This window comes from Nicotiana tomentosiformis, chromosome 5 (genome assembly GCF_000390325.3).
Source record: "Nicotiana tomentosiformis chromosome 5, ASM39032v3, whole genome shotgun sequence".
Lineage (NCBI taxonomy): Eukaryota > Viridiplantae > Streptophyta > Magnoliopsida > Solanales > Solanaceae > Nicotiana > Nicotiana tomentosiformis.
Window position 1 is genome coordinate 89,694,173 of NC_090816.1, and position 17,946 is coordinate 89,712,118.

At 34.4% G+C, this 17,946-nt stretch overlaps 1 protein-coding gene, 1 long non-coding RNA gene and 1 pseudogene across 7 annotated transcripts in view; 2 read left to right on the forward strand and 1 right to left on the reverse strand.

The window, feature by feature from the left end:
* Positions 1-17,946, forward strand: part of LOC104120624 (pentatricopeptide repeat-containing protein At4g33990-like) — a 161,949-nt gene that overhangs the window by 71,228 nt on the left and 72,775 nt on the right. The gene's annotated exons all lie outside the window — the stretch shown is intronic.
* Positions 1-17,946, forward strand: part of LOC104087949 (uncharacterized) — a 31,272-nt gene that overhangs the window by 11,310 nt on the left and 2,016 nt on the right. For 2 of the 6 annotated variants that reach the window (XR_011407939.1, XR_011407944.1), the window contains exons 2-3: positions 3,846-3,918; positions 6,331-6,597. This is a non-coding gene — a long non-coding RNA (uncharacterized lncRNA). The other 4 variants (XR_011407941.1, XR_011407943.1, XR_011407942.1 and 1 more) reach the window with 4 other exon arrangements.
* Positions 9,379-16,288, reverse strand: LOC104087971 (arogenate dehydrogenase 2, chloroplastic-like; annotated as a pseudogene).

Genomic DNA, 17,946 nt, shown 5'->3' on the forward strand with positions numbered 1-17,946 from the left:
CGCCAAAATTTGATCACGCCCAACTATGCCTTATAAAAAGGAGTAAGTGGTCGTTGCAAATATATTCCGGCTAATAAGTCCAGAGTCGAATCCCACAAGGAATTAACCTATCAAATACAGCTACTAGACTCGCACAAATTCACACAATCAATCTTCAGAAAGATTTAAGTAACAGATTGGTTTTTACTAACTAAATATTACGTAATTAAAATATAATAATTAACGACTAACTACGAACAGGTTATAAACAAGAATTGGAATGATCTAAGGTTGTGATTTCCTCTATTGTCGGAATCTTTTTCGCTACGTTTTCTGCAAATTTGCCTAAGTCTTCTCTACCGATCATGAGCACTCTAACTGTCGTAACTCTCTCCCGAGTAATTACCACAATTACTAGACATATTCTCCCGAATTACACTAGCTAGCATTAAGCACAGCTCACTCAGATCGCACCGAGGTTTCGTTATCCCTAAACCCACCTTTAAACCTCCGTATTGATCCCTCATATACGTTTAGGAGTGATGTTGTTCAACAACTATCTAAATATGCACTCTCTCCCGAGTAACACATACTAAATAGGCACAGCTAATTGAAGGCCCTTCAATCAACCACAAGAATAATATAGTTGAACAAATAGAGAAAATACTACGGCAAATCTATATTAACATAACAAGAAAATCATCCTTCAATAGGTTCCATCAAAACCCTAGATTAGGAAGTTAGCTACTCATAGTTATAATAACAATATCCCAAATATTTTGCATAATTACAATAGAGAGTAAAGATGAAAAGATGTAAAAATGATGATTCTAACTACAAGGAGTGATTCCACGAGCTCTTCTTGCCTCTAGCTGCCAAAAAAAAATGTCCTTCCAAGTGGTGTTTTAGGTCTATTTATATGTGTAGAAGAAACCCTAAACATGTGGGCCGAGTCCTAGTCAAACCCGGAATGAATTAAGTCTTCAAAACTCGGATTGGACCTGGCCTCAGGCCTGGCGTCACCAGCCTAACGCCTGGAATTTGGCTGGCCTCGCCAGGCTAAAGCCTGGTTCAGCCTGGCCTTAGGCTGGCCTCGCCAGGCTAAAGCTTGGTCCAGCCTGGCCTTTGGCTGGCCTCACCAGGTCTCTCCTTTTTATTGTTCTCGAGCACACCTTCGACGGTTAAGTATCCGTTTTGCTCTACTTTCATCCCCAATTCACCTACACATAAAATAGACTCCATTATGCGCAAATAAAGTGTAATTTATCATTAAAGCATGTAAAATGCAAGGCACATAATATACGAAACTATGAAATTATAGCCACACATCAGTACCATTTGCCCTCTTCCTTCTCCTCGTGCTTTTAATATTGTATCATTGTTGAAGCATTGAATAAATTTCATTATGTTTAGTTATCATTTAACATTAAATTTCGAGCCATGGATTTTGTGCTTCATTTGAGATAGCATCGTTATGTATCTTATAATAGCGAAGTTACCTGTGAACCCTAATTCATTAAAATCACAATTAGCTGCTAATACGCCTATCGTAATATGCCTCAACCAAATCCCTCCTTGATTTTTGGTGCACAAAAGATGATAGTTGAACACTGTAATATAAAAAACTAGAGGTTCTCTTAGATAGCTCATGTACCTTTCATAGGTATACACCATATGAATCCCAAGCGTGTTGGGTTTGGCGGTATGAGTTCTTACTGCGGCTTCAAGTTAATATCTAAGTTGCTCTGACACGGCAGTTTAGGTGCCATACCCGTGTCGACATGACACTTGTGTGGGTACGGGTATGGGATTCGTATCGGATTTGGTCAAACGATTTTGGGTACTTTGACCACGACAGACGGAAAAATTCGAGACGAAATAAAATTTGATTCCTGAAATTAGAACCAAAACTAGTGTGAATTTGAAGAAAATAGAATACCTTATCTAGGTAATCACTTTTTTACTTATCTACAACTTGAGAATAAAAAAGAACTCCATACTTAACAAGTTATACATAAGTATTCCATAAAATTTCTCATAATTTAGAGTTACTTTTATATTTTTATTTTTTTGAATTATTTTTACCCGGATCCCATAACTGTATTCATAATTTCATACTAGGATCCGTATTCTCGAATCTTAGAATTTACATCTCAAAGGATCCGACCTCTAGATCCGCACCCGTGTCGGACACCTGCACTCGTGTCCGAACAACTTTGTTTAATGTACATTAATGATTGGGTTCACAAACAAATATTTATAAATATTTAGTAAATTTCTTAATATATATAGAGTTCTGGTTAAAAGCCATATATTGCAACGTAGATTGCCCCTGGTTGTATGAGTCATGAAGATCATAAATGCTCTATTTGGGTCCATAATGTTCTAATACATCATCCTTAAAGATTATCTATACTCTAGTGGTTATATCTCTAATATACTAATAGTCTTCTAATAATCACTAGCTCTAGTTGGTATCATATATATTAGTTTCAACTTTCATTGTTTTCTATCTTTTTTTAGATCTCTCTGGATTTTGAGATATTCTAGATTTTTTGAGATAACTTCTTTCCATGTGATTTGAGGTCTATCTCTTCCTCTTTTAACCTCTTCACTCATCATATATTTACATCCGAGAACCGGTGCATCTTGATGCCTATGTAACACGTGGCAAAACCATCTCAAGAAACAAATTTTCATTTTATCATTTATATGTTTCTACTTGCACCTTTTGATGGATGTGATCATTTTTGATCTTATTTAATTCTGTACGATCACATATCTATCTTAATATTCGCATCTCCACGACACTCATCTTGTGGATATGTTGCGATTTAGATGCTCTACATTCACATAGATACAACATTGCTGGCCTTACAAGCATTCTATAAAACTTGCCTTTCACATTGATAGGTACTTTCCTATCACATGACACCCCTGTGGCACTCATCCATTTTTACCATTCTACTTTTATCCTATGCATAACATCTTCAACTATTATTCCATTCTTCTGGAATATAAAGCCTATATATATCTAAATTATCTACATTTAGGTACTGAAATTCCGTCCAATTTCACTTAACTTTATTCCTATCTCGCCGCCTAAACTTGTGGTGCATGTACTCTATCTTGCTCCTACTTATCCTAAATAACTTACTTTCTGTATTGCTTCTCGATAGCTCGATGTTTCGAGACTTTGTTAGGCAGAGTCGTAGATTTTGATTCTTACCCCGAAATTGGCTGAAATTGTTTCAATGATATTGTTTTGGATAAATAATGATTCTGAAGTTGTTGTCTTTGGGGAAGAGGGTAAAGTCGTTCAAGTGGAAACCAGTTCGATCTTAGTTCTTGATCCTATTTAAGCAAAGCTTCGTTCTAGAAAACTTGGATGATTTTTCACCTAACATAGTCTTAAACTGCATCAGGTGCACTCCAGGGAAGAGTGGGAATGAACTAGATTCTGTTAAGCCCTGACGCAAATTTAACATATGCCAGAGTTAGTGCATGATTTGCTTGGGTGTTATTTATACAGTGTTAACTATGCGTGATTAAACATGATAGCATAAGATAGGAATGGATATTGAGGATTCTTACACGCAACTGCAACTAGTTGTTTTAGATTACTTTACCCTATCAAATGGGATAAAATCCATAAATGCTCTCTTTCTAGAATCCCAGTTATCTTAGTAGTCACTATAACCATACAAATGCTATAGCAGTGTAAATATGTTGTTTAAGGAGTAATAGGATTAAAATGAAAAGCTAATCACAACACATAGCGTACTGTACTATAGAGAGCCATACTTTCAACAGCTAGCAAGCTAATAAATTATATGATGATTGTATTTGTTGTTCTTTCGGTGCAGTGACTACCTCTTTAAGCTTTTGCTCATTGGTGATTCTGGCGTTGGGAAATCATGTCTTCTTCTGAGGTTTGCGGTAAGTTTTTCTATCATGAAATTAGTTGTACGACTGTAGTATCTCTTTTTCTTGCTTTGTAAAACATAAATGCTGATATCTTCTGTTAAGAAAACAAATGGATGACTGAAGTCATAGGGAGCATGTTGGCAATATGCATGCCCGTTCCATTCCTCGTGAGCTTTTATCAGTTATGTATGAGCTACAGCGGTGTCAATGCCAAAAAGCATATACAATTGCCAAAATCTGGTGGGACTTCTAGCACAAAGCTCATTAAAACGTGTATCTTCGCGAAGAAAGGCATAAAGGAAAAAATAAAAGAAATTACAAAATTTGCTGTAATACAAGAAAAGATAATTATGATAAGAAACAACAATTATATTGTTAAAGTAATTGGAAAAACTACAATTTGCGGAGTCAGGATTTGAAAGTTAAGGGTTCTGATCTTATCAATAACCCTCACTCGTTGTAATTACTGGGTTCGCAATTAAATATTTTAACTTATTTAATATTTACTGGGTTCGTCCGAACCTGTAGCTACTATACTACCTCTGCCCCTGCTTGGAGTCACTTAACCAAGGAGAAGCGGTCAACTTACACTAAGCTTTAACGCTTAAGCACGCCTTAGCCGAGCCTTTTACAACACCGATGAGCTATTGACTAACACTATTGCTTTAGCACTTGGCACTTCCCCATTCTTTTGCTTTAGTAAGTTTCTTGTTGATCTTCCTTATTCTGTTATTCAAAAACAGTTTCATATTGATTTGCTTTTTGACTTGGAAAGCTAATCAATAACTGTAATTGAGCTGCTGTTATTCTATCTTCCGACGACCAATACTTTCAAACCTGGAAGGAATAAATTCGTTGCATCTCAGTGAAAATCCTGACTAGTTCATCTAATTTCCATATATTATTTTTTTATAACGACAGTGTTTGTGCCAGTTTGTACACACCACAACTATTCCTTAGAGTACCTGTTACTTTCCACCAACAAAGGTACCGGATAACTTTATCCATTAATGCTTGAGCGGATGGGAAGAAATCACCTAGTGCTTCGTCTTTGCTGGATTGAACCCTGGTTTCTAAGATTTGCACTCACTTCGTTGATCATTAAACCATACTCTTGGGCACACCTAATTTTCATATCTAGGATCATAGATACCAATAGTAAAACCATGATGAAGAAGATATTATGAATCAGTAGTTCAACTGCAAATTATTGGCTATGGCATTTGCCTCATGTGTTAAATGTTGTAAACAAGAAAGCTGTGAAGAAAACCATTTTGATCAACAGAGTGGTTTTTCATTCAAGTTAAAACATGAGAATGTGAACGATGACCATGATAAGAGGAACAGCCTTCTTGATATTAAAATATCCAGGCTTACTACCATATGGGATCATATCATTCCTTTGCACCAATTTGATGATGTTTGGTTAACAAAACAATTTCTCTTTTCTGTTTAGGAACACTGCGTTTTATTTAATATCATTTCTATGGTAACAAATGTTTACCAAAATGCAAGGTAAGGCTGCACACATAAGACCCAATGTGGTCCGGCCCTTACGTGGAACCCTCCGCATAACGGGAGTTTAGTGCATCGGGCTGCCCTTTATATGGTAAGTATGGTTTTAGGGTGTCTCGTGAAAGTATTGCCTAAGCACGGGCTATGCCTACAGAGAAAGGTGCCACTGAAGAATATAATATAGAGTAAAATGAAGTAACTTTGAAATATGACTTTGAACAATGCAATTCATTGCCTAAAATCATATTAATCACTACTGTTGCTCTTTATGGGAATTTTAAAAGATAGAAAGGTCTGTAAAAAATGGGCAGTTTCTGTTCTTACTTCATTTTGTTTGCCAGTTATTTTAGAGATATTTTTCTTCTTCTTTCTCCTTTTCGGTTCATAGTGTTTAGTTGAATGGGTGGAAAATGCGAGATGCTCTCCCACCAGCAATGTTCCATTTTTGCACTGTTCCTGGGTCTCTCTTTATTGACTAAAACCTTTTGAACACTGAAGATAGTCACCAATATCTTTTTTAGAAGGTAAGATATGAAGATAGCCACCAAAGTTATAACCTAGAATCTCCTTAAAACTCATGGAGTTGTTCTAGTCTTTAGGCGTTCACCTTAATCAATCTTGCGTGTTGAGATCATTCTTGTTTACTTTGGTAAACTACTTCTGGCATCAACTTTGTCCCTTCTTCCTAAGCACTAATTTGATACACTCTTCTACTTCATGTTTGCAATGTAAATCTCTGAATAATTGATGATGCATCTTGCTCTGCTTATGGAGCTTCATTGTTAGAGATTTTTAAATTTTGTTCTTGGATATTCTCACCTTGCACTGAAATTTATCAGAATATAGTTTAATGTGGCTAAAGTTATCTTCTGCAAATGGCATCGACTGTTTGTCTTGTATTGCCATCAGGACGACACATACCTGGAAAGTTACATAAGCACTATTGGAGTTGATTTTGTAAGTAAATACCATTTTAGTTGATGAGCTTCTTCATTTATATAGTCTTCTGTGATCTTATTCTACCATCACGTTCTTAATACATGTAATTGCTCATGTTAACTGGAATAAAGATCCTGGTGTTTTTTATATTTTGGCACCATATAGTGGGATACATCTGGACAAGAACGGTTTAGGACCATCACTAGCAGCTATTATCGTGGAGCCCATGGCATAATAGTAAGTGCTTTTTCGTAAAGTTTATCATCAATTGTTTTCAGGAAAAGGGCCAAAATTACCCCTCTACTTTGGTATATTGTTTACATCTACACTTCGTTATACTATTGGGTCATATCTACCCTTACCGTTAATCAAACTTTTTAAAACACCCTCCACCTAACGGAAAGCTACCAGAATAAAAAATATGATTTGTATTATTTTGTAAAAACCCATTAACTTGAATGAATTGAATCAATAAGTACGCTTTTTGGAATGAAACTTTCTTATTTACTATTCCGAGTAGTAAGATTTTTAATACATATTCAATATCCGTCATGCTAAGAATAGGGGGTTTAGGAAGAATACGGGCTTTGTTTCGGAGTTTTCAGGTGTTGAACTCTTTTATCTTCGCCCGGCTCGCGTTAGAGGAGAAGATTAGCAAAGCGGGAAAAGAAGAGATAGATCAATAAGTACCATTTGTGTGAAACTTCGGCCAAGAGATAGAAAATATCACATTTGCAAGAACAAAGTCGAAAAGAGTCAGGCTCATAATTGATGGACCAACACATTAGAAATCAATCACAATTATAGATGGTTTCTTCTAATTCAACTTTGTATATTATAATAGAACTTTTAGTAACAATGAAAAAATGGAGTAAATTTTATGGGTGGTCATTCAACTTTGTGTTCATTATCCAAAAATCACTTTTTTCTTTTGTTACGTAAAAGTCATTCAACTTTGTGTTAATTATCCAAAAGTCACTTTTTCTTTCTTTTGTATCACAAAAATTATTTTACTATGTTCTAGTTATCACAATAATCACTTTGACCAGATTTTACAAACCTTTCACTTGAAAAGTCTGTTATGCCCTTGACATTATAAATCCTCCCATTTATGTAATACCTTATATATTGTATGGTATATAGTATACTTTTACCCATGTATTTTACTTATAATTAAAATAACCTAATTTATTTATTATTTTTGTAATATATTCGTACATTTATTTTTTTCTTAATATTAATTTTCAAGATATATAACTAGCATTATTAAATTTGTCAGTAACATTATCTTGAACAAACTCAAGTCCATGTTCTTAATCATGCTTAATAAAATATGTAATAAAAATTAAAAAGTCAAAGCTTATTAATTTATCAGCCAAGCCATACCCATTAATTTAATAAATAAAATATCCATATTTAACAAAATGACACATCCGATTAATACTTTTAAATAAATAATATTAACAGATCAAGCTTTAAAAAACTTAATATTAAACACAAATATCTTTGAAACTTTTTTTAATTTTTTATTGACTATAAACAACTATCATTTATTATTTTAAATAAATATTTAAAAATAAATATTTTTTTATCATTTTTATATTTAAAATATGTTCATGTTTGAATATGATTAAACAAATTGAGTGCCATGAAAAATATTGATATATTATAAAAATAATAAATAAAATAATTTAAAGTTATTTTAATTATAAGTAAAATACCTAGGTAATAAAAATATATTATATAGTATATAATATAGAGGTATTTCATAAATGAGAGGATTTATAATGTTGAGGACATAATAGACTTTTCAAATAAAAGTATTATAAAATCTGACCAAAGTGACTTTTGTGATAAATAGAGCAAAGTAAAATAATTTTTATGTAACAAAAGAAAGAAAATCGACTTTTGGGTAATGAACACAATGTTGAATGATTTTTATGTAACAAAAAGAAGAAAAGTGACTTTTGTGTAATTAACACAAAGTTGAATGACCACCCACAAAATTTACTCTTTGTTTAGAAACGAACATCAATCAGAAGTACAAAAAAGTAAGATAATTCATAATAACCGTTATATATTATCTTTTCTATAAGGTTTTCTTGTCAATTTTTGTGTGTGCATATATGATCATAGTATCATACTATATTATAAGTATGATATCCAAAGTGAAGAATTGAATTACCGAATTACCCATTAAAAGCTGAATGACTCTTCTACCCTTCAAGCTGCAAATACTACTCCAATAATAATTTAGTACAAAGATGGAAATACACATTCTAATCAAGACCAAAATGTCCTAATAATGGCGATGAACTTTTATACCCTTCAAATATCACCCCGTTACAAACCAATGCATTAACAAGGAATTTAAAGAGTTGCATAATTGGTTCTATAAAGACCGAATTCATCTGATTGTACTTGAATAGTAATTATTCATTGATATATTCAATGATGCAATAAAAAATATGTGTTGCCAAAACGAAAGGACTCCCACATTCTTTCAGAGTCCTCTTCTATCGCTCCTCATACTTCAAATGTTAGTGTCTCTTATAGTCTTAGGAAACTCAGCATACAAGACTTCTTCAATGTGCCAATATTGAGATACAAGGTAGCTAAAGAAGGTTATGCATTAGTATTTTTGGTTGCTTCACCTAATCTTGATGTTTTGTTAATATTTGCTATCCGTTTGCTTTTCTTTTACATTGAATGAAATTGTGACAATCAAGTTACCTGAATTTCATTCGATGTGGCACATCTGATTTTCAATTTTGATTATCTTTCTTGTCGAAAATGTTGGTAACGATTTTTTTTCCTATGTTTTTTAATTTGGGCTTATCATGAGAATACTCTTTTTTTATTCAACGGAAATAGCACGTTGATTGTTTTGAGGCATTCATCATTTCATTGTTCTGAATTCGAATGGTGTTCGGTATTTGATTTAAAATCCGACTAATTCGAATCCCCGCTTGGAAGTCCAACTTTGACATACATTATTCCAAAAGTATAAATAAAAAAAGTACTCCTACAAATTGTTTCATTGTATATTAGAAAGTTTGAAAATCCTTGGCATGTTGATCCATGGGCATACCCCTTTTTCCTCTTCTTCATGGTAGTAAAGGAAAAATGTAGTTCAAAATCTAAATTAATATTTAATATAAGTACATAAGAAATGTTATAAACATATTTAAATTTTTTGAGAAAAAGATTACAAATAAAAAAAGATAAATAGGCAAGAAAGAAAAGGGGGAAGAAAAGGTAAACTGGATCCATTGGCTCCAGATTGAAGTCTCTCGTGTTGTGCTACTTTGTTTTCTTCTTTTATTACATTATGCATGAAAACCATAAGAGACAATCTTATATACCTAATTGAATCGTTGTTCACCTTTTCATGTTCCGAGGATATCCTATTAATCTTTTCGAGTTCAACCACCAGATTGCTAAACATGATCATCTTTCATCATTTTTAACTTGCACTTTTTTCCTTTACATTTTATTTTATATCTCACATATGTTTTAATAATATTTATATAATTTTTAAGAAGTTTGTACTAATTAATATGAAATACACGTGCAACGCACGTTGCCAGAAACTAGTGTGAATAAATTGCACTAACATCAGCATCTTATTTATCCTAAAAGAAATATACAGAAGGTTTGGAGCAATAAGATACGATAAATTGCAATTTAACTAATCCTAAAACCAACTCTCGGGCGGAGGAAGGGTATTCTTTACGGGTTCGGACGAACCGACTAGCTTTTGCATAGACCCTGTATTTGTATTAATGTATAATTGCGAACCCAGTAACTAAAACATGTTATGGGTTCGGTGTCAAGTTCAGAATCCACAAACTTCAAATCCTAACTCCGCCTCTGCACCAGCTAATAGATATACTCGTTTTTCGTAGTATCATATTACAAATTATTACATGAGATAACGCATGTATCAATCATTATAAGGAGTAAGTCTTTTCCAAGTTTCGGAATACTTGAATAATAAATGGTGGATTTTATATATATATATATATATATATATATTGTTTGCACCAACTTGCACCTTCAATAATTGTTTGCATCAGATATGGGAAGTGAAGTAAAACCTCTGACTGTGCAGAAGACAGAATGTTAGTTATGCCAAACCTTATAATGTCAGAAGGCATTCGCCAAAAGATATCAAGAGAATTACTGAAATGCCTGCTTCCTCAGCTATCTTCCATCAGATAAATTGCTAACGTTTTTAATGAACCATTTAAAAAATAAAAATAAAATAATAATAATAATCAAAATGGAACTAAAACTGGGTCTGTTGCAATGTATCAGCAAATTACTAGTCTCAAACATAATCACGGATCAACATAATTATTTGTTCTCATCAAAATTGTAGTAAAATAAAGTTCTAGCAATATCACCACTCGTACATAAGTCAGTTCACACGATAGCCGTTGGTGGTTAATTAAGTGAGTTTAAGTTAGTTAATTAAGTGAGTTTAAGTTAGTTAATTAAGTGATCAACATTTCCCAATGTTAGTTAGTCACTGTGTATAGATATTGGCTTTGTACTCATATATGTACGTACATTCATTCTTCCTGAGCTTTTAATCAAAAAGAAAATATATATAATATAATCAGAGATTGTCTCTCTTCTCACAGCTTCATCTTCTTCCTCACAATTTAGGGTAGTTCTTCTGGGATAATTACATAACTCCTTCCTCAGAGCCTCAACAGCCAAACCAAACCTTTCCAGCTGCTCCAGTGCATGCTTGTTGTACATAAATAGACCATGGTAAAGGTGTCCAAGCTATCACCGGTTGTACTCTCCACCAATTTCAGCAAGGTTTCGTAGCTTTTAGTATTGATAGGAGTTGTCTCCAACTCCAACTTTTCCAATACCCTCCCAACTGTATGTGTGACAAACTATGAATGCACAACATGCCTATCATGTTCAGCACACGACATTGGAACCATTTGACAACCTTCTCTCTCAAATATATCAAGAAACATATGGACCCTTGCTTGAATTGCCTTCGCCAACATGGACTATATCAAATACATAGGGTAAGTCTTTCCAACCATGTTTACCACTTTTAGGTCCAAACATGGGATCAGTACAGAGGATATAAAAACGGCTCGGCAGAACTTGAAGCAAAAGGTTCTTGGGGAATTCCTTAACGGATAAAACATCAACAAATAGTGTGTTGCTCTTAAGCGTTTGAAATGACGGTGATCTTAGGACATGATCAAGTAGAAATAATTGAAGTACAAAGTATAACAATATCAGGGTCAAAAGGTCATGTGAATTTTGAAAAAAGAAAACACCCAGAGAATCTGCAATGTGTGAGTAATCAGTGCGCAAGTAAGCAAATACACAGTGGCCTTGACGAATAAAAGTTTTAGCAAGAAACGGACCAAAGTTGCAAAAGCCAACTATGGCAATTTTGAGTCTCGTGCAATCAAATGGTTGTACAGCGTCAACTACAGTGATGTTAATGCAACGACGGCATTGGTGGCTGACTTAGGATGGTGAAGAGAGAAAGGAGTGCCGGCAGGTATTAGGAAAGCGAGTAAGAAACAAATTGGAGGTAGGGATATGGGGAAAAATTTAATTTTGTATTGTCGGCTTGGATTGAAAAGACGACCTCAAATGCAACATTGTTTTTCCCACATTCTGCCTGAATGTAATAACAATGGTTTATCGTCGTACCATTTTTGTCGTCCAATATATCCTTACTCCTAGTTGACTGGCAGGTACACAACAAGCCATGTGCTGCAAATTAGACAACACTTCATGTGCTGCAAATTAACTTACTGATGTGGGAGCACACGTGTGAAATTAAACTTTCACTACTCCTCACCAATGTGTTTAGGTGTTGGAATACTATCGATATCCTATGCACTTTTAGAAGAATGATGGTATAGTTTGATAATACGTGATGCAGGGGCGATGCACGGGATGCACGGGCGATGCACACAGAAGCTAATTTTATTAAATTTACTTAAAATATTTTATTAAGGTTTATCTAGGCTACACGTTTTGTTGAGACGCTCCTATCTCACTACATATAAAGATAATTCATCCAACTTTAATTAACAGTTTGCTACAATCCCCTTTTCCTTTTCCTGTGAACAGATTTTACTCTTGTGCTTTATTCTAAGTACCATCACTTATGGATCAATGGCTAGTTTGTGTGTGTGAATCTTAAAGTAAGTGAGGTTGAAAATAAGTGAGCTAGTTTTTCCAAACACAGTATATACCTTAAAAGTAAGTAAGGACGTAGACAAAAGAATATAGCTAGTTTTGCCTATATAAACAATAGGATCGGTTTGGCACTCATCTGTATTCCTTTCTTCCTTCCTATTGTTAATGTTGTGTATGAAATATCTACAAACAAGACTTCTTCTATTGTCCATAGAGAATTGAGAGTAATATCAAGTAGAAAAACTAACACAAATATGGAGATTGAGAGTCAAAATCAGCGCCCACAACTTCTGGAGCCTAATGGTGGAACATCTTTCTTCATAACATGCTTCAACGGCATAAATGCATTATCAGGTTAATGCCATTATTTTTAAGAAAGAAGTAGTACTTGGTTTCTTGTATGAATATTTGGAATTTATTTTTACTATGATTACTTTTTTCCCCTTTTGACAATGTTGTCTGTGTATTAGACTGAAACTCTTTTTTTTTCTTACATCCTTTCATAAGTGTTGGACTGACAAGAGTGGGTTGTTCTAGTGGTGAGCACCCTCCACTCCCAACCAAGAGGTTGTGAGTTCGAGTCACCCCAATAGCAAGGTGGGGAGTTCTCGGAGGGAGGGAGCCGAGGGTCTATCGGAAACGACCTTTCTACCACAGGGTAGGGGTAAGGTCTGCATACACACTACCCTCCCCAGACCCCACTAGTGGGATTATACTAGGTTGTTATTTCATAAGTGTTGGACTGCTATCCATTCCCTATGCACTCTCGCATGGAGGATGGTTGAGTTTAATAGTTCTTTTCTCGGTAGCAACCGTATGTTGTTATACGGGATTTCTGTTACAAAAGTGCATGAATGTTGCTCCAGCACTAATCATGACGTATCCGGACATTGGCCAATTAGCCTTTGGGAAAAAAAAAAGAGTGATAATATCAATATTTATGTATCTTGAATTATACCTGATTGTAATTGAATTCCTCATATTTGAGGGTGATAATTTGCATAAACAATTTCCAAATTTCCATGTTGGTGGCCTTAAACTTGATGGAAGAAAATCCTTTGTCATTATAGTTGGTTTAATTATATTACCAACAACTTGGCAAAGAAACTTAGGGTTATTAGTGTATGTGTCTGTCTGTCGGAGTTATGGCCTCTGTAATTTTAGTTGCTTCAGTTTTTTGGATTGGTACCATGGATGATGAGGTTTTTTGGGAGAGAGGTATGCTTTGGAGATGGAACGGTTTGGCAACCGCATTGAGTATGTTCACATTTTGCTAGTGCGGTCATGCCGTTTTCCCAACATTGTGCAATTCTATGAGGGACTAGAGGCAATTTCCTAAAGTAAAGAGATATCTGCGTGCGGATAGTTTTCCAACACTATATTATTCTGGTCATGCAGTTTTACCTATGCTTATACCAGTTTATTTAGGAAAATTTTTAACTTATAAAGGTCCATAATGTAGTTAATTTATTTAACCCCTATGGACCTGTTCACGAGATCAAGAATTCCTATTTGTAGAGCCATAGAGTTCTCCTCTAAATTCTCTAACGAAATTACTGATAAGACTCAGCTTCAGAGATTCTTAGGAAGTCTTAACTATGTAGTAGATTTTATTCCCAATATTAGATAAATCTGTGAAATTTTATATAAAAGACTTATGAAGAATCCTGTCCCTTGGAGCCCTGAACAAACTCATTCAGTCATCCAAATTAAAGGTTTAGTTCAAACCTTTCATGCCTAGGAATTTCTAACCCAAAAGCCTTTATGGTCGTAAAAACAAATACTTCTGATATAGGTTACGGTGGAATCCTTAAACAAAGAGTGACCTTAGAGTCTCAGGAATCTGGAATTCCGCCCAAAAAAGTTATTCTACGGTTAAAAAGGAAGTCTTATCTATTTATTTAAAATGGAAAAATGAAGTCTTATCTTTAGTGCCATGTATCACAACATTTCAAGACGATCTTATTTAATGTCGTAGAATAAGATCTTATTTCAAGACAAATGTGAAATTGAAAGTCCTAGGCATTAAATAAGATCGTCTTGAAATTTTGTGATACATAACACTAAATATAAGATTTTCTTTTTCCATTTCAAAAAAATAGACGAGACTTCCTTTTTAACCGTAGAATAATATTTTTGGACAGAATTCCAGATTTCTGAGACTCTAAGGTCACTCTTTGTTTAAGGGTTCCACCGTAACCTATATCAGAAGTATCTGTTTCTACGTCCATAAAGGCTTCTCGGTTAGAAATTCCTAGGCATGGAAGGTTTGAACTAAATCTTTAATTTGGATGACCGACTGAGTTTGTTGAGGGCTCCAAGGGACAGGATTCTTCCTAAGTCTTTTATATAAAGATTCACAGATTTGTCTAATATTGGGAATAAAATCTACTACATAGTTAAGACTTCCTAAGAATTTTTAAAGCTGAGTCTTATCAGTAATTTCGTTAGGGAATTTAGAAGAGAACTCTATGGCTTTACAAATAGGAATTCTTGATCTCGTGAACAGGTCCATAGAGGTTAAATAAATTAACTGCATTATGGACCATTATAAGTTAAAAATTTTCCTAAATAAATTGGTATAGCATAGGTAAAACTACATGACCAGAATAATATAGTGTTGGAAAACTGTCCGCACGCCGATATCTCTTTACTTTAGGAAATTGCCTCTAGTCCCTCATAGAATTGCACAATGTTGGGAAAACGGCATGACCGCACTAGCAAAATGTGAACATACTCACTGTGGTTGCCAAACCGTTCCATCTACAAAGCATACCTCTCTCCCAAAAACCCACACCATCCATGGTACCAATCCAAAAAACTGAAGCAACTAAAATTACAGAGGCCATAACTCCTCCGACAGACAGATACACTAATAACCCTAAGTTTCTTTGCCAAGTTATTGGTAATATAATTAAACCAACTATAATTACAAAGGGTTTTCTTCAATCAAGTTTAAGGCCACCAACATGGAAATTTGGAAATTGTTTATGCAAATTATCACCCTCTAATATGAGGAATTCAATTGCATTTAGGTATAATTCAAGATACATAAATATTGATATTATCACTCTCCTGTTTTCCCCAAAGGCTAATTGGCCAATGTCCGGATACGTCATGATTAGTGTTGGAGCAGCATTCATACACTTTTGTAATAGAAATCCCGTATAACAACACACAGCTGCTACCGAGATAAGAACTATTAAACTCAACCATCCTCCATGCGAGAGTGCATAATGGATATCAGTCTAACACTTATGAAACAACAACCCAGTATAATCCCAGTAGTGGGGTCTGGAGAGGGTAGTGTGTACGCAGACATTACCCCTACCCTGGGTAGAGAGGTTGTTTCCGATAGACCCTCGGCTCCCTCCCTTCAAGAACTCCCCACCTTGCTATTGGGGTGACTCGAACTCACAACCTCTTGGTTGGGAGTGGAGGGTGCTCACCACTAGAGCAACCCACTCTTGTCAGTCCAACACTTATGAAAGGATGTAAGAAAAAAAAAGAGTTTCAGTCTAATACACCGACAACATTGTCAAAAGGGAAAAAAGTAATCATAGTAAAAATAAATTCCAAATATTCATACAAGAAACCAAGTACTACTTCTTTCTTAAAAATAATGGCATTAACCTGATAATGCATTTATGCCGTTGAAGCATGTTATGAAGAAAGATGTTCCACCATTAGGTTTCAAAAGTTGTGGGCGCGGATTTTGACTCTCAATCCCCATATTTGTGTTAGTTTTTCTACTTGATATTACTCTCAATTCTCTCTGGACAATAGAAGAAGTCTTGTCTGTAGATATTTCACACACAACGTTAACAATAGGAAAGAAGAAAAGAGTACAAATGGGGAGTCTTATATAGAAGATGCCTCTTCTATGGGGAATGGGGAGTCTTATATAGAAGATGCCTTTGAATCTTAGGCTTACAAGTGGAAGGTCTAGATCTGACCGACAGAATTAAAGGCCTAACATGTGGCCGACAAATACTTTTTATAAAGTAAAGTGGGGTAGTTACTTTTAATAAAGTATTGCTGAAAGGATATGATTCCTTTTTAATGATGACCTTTGGCCGACTTTAGTGACCGTCATTTTTTGGATTCCTTTTAAGAATAGTAGAGTGCCTTTTGGAAAAGTAATTCCGGTTCTTTGAACCTCTACTTTTTTCAAGGGTTATTTCCCTATTCTTAATAGGGGTCCAAATAGGTGACTGCTATCCCTTGTGGGTCAAGCATATCTCCATTGTTGTTGTTTCCTGATGGAGCTGCATAACGAGTTCTTCATCTAGATTTTCTTCATTATCCATATCTTCTAAAGCCTTTTTTAGCTTTTGTTTTAAAGCTTGCTTAGAAGGGGATGCTCGGTTGGGAGTAGGAGGTGAAGCCTCTTTAAGAGGTTTGTTGACCGTCTTGGGAGTCATCTCTTTGGATAAATATGTATAAATATCGAGCGAAATCGAATTCTTTAAGTGGTTTGAAATATCCGGCAAACTCGATAATCAAAAGGATTCTCTTCAAGTCCTTGTCAACAAGTGGTATACAACCACTAATAAAGTTATTGAGTCTGTCACTCCTCCTCTCGAAGGGATAAAAATCCCAGTTTCCAATATCGTTATTCCTGCTTCTCCTTTTAAAACCAAAAGTGATAAGCCTTCTGCCATAGTTTCTTGTTCATACGTTGACCGTGTCATCGAACAAAATAACTATACATCAATGAGTATGGCTTGGCTAAATGTGGACATTTTATTTATTAAATTAATGGGTATGACTTGGCTGATAAATCAATGAGCTTTGACTTTTTATTTTTTATTACATATTTTATTAAGCATAATTAAGTACATGGACTTGAGATTTGTTCAAAATAATGTTACTGACAAATTTAATAATGCTAGTTATATATCTTGAAAATTAATATTAAGAAAAAAATAATGTACGAATATATTATAAAAATAATAAGTAAAATAGTATTAAGTTAGTTTAATTATAAGTAAAATACCTGGGTAAAAGTATACTATATACCATACAATATTAAGGTATTACATAAATGAGAGAATTTATAATGTCAAGGGCATAACAGATTTTTTAGGTGAAATATTTGTAAAATTTGGTCAAAGTGATTATTGTGATAACAAGAGCATAGTAAAATAATTTTTGTGATACAAAAGAAAGAATAACTTTAGGTAATTAACACAAAGTTGAATGACTTTTACGTAACAAAAGAAAAAAAAATAACTTTTGGATAATGGCCACAAAGTTGAATGACCACCCACCTAAACTAAGTATTAGTCATTAACGAGCAATAATAAAAATAGCTATTTTGGAGAGCAAATATCAAAGCCTGATTTTGCACTACGTTTGCATTCATAACTCAAATTAATTAACTTCCGT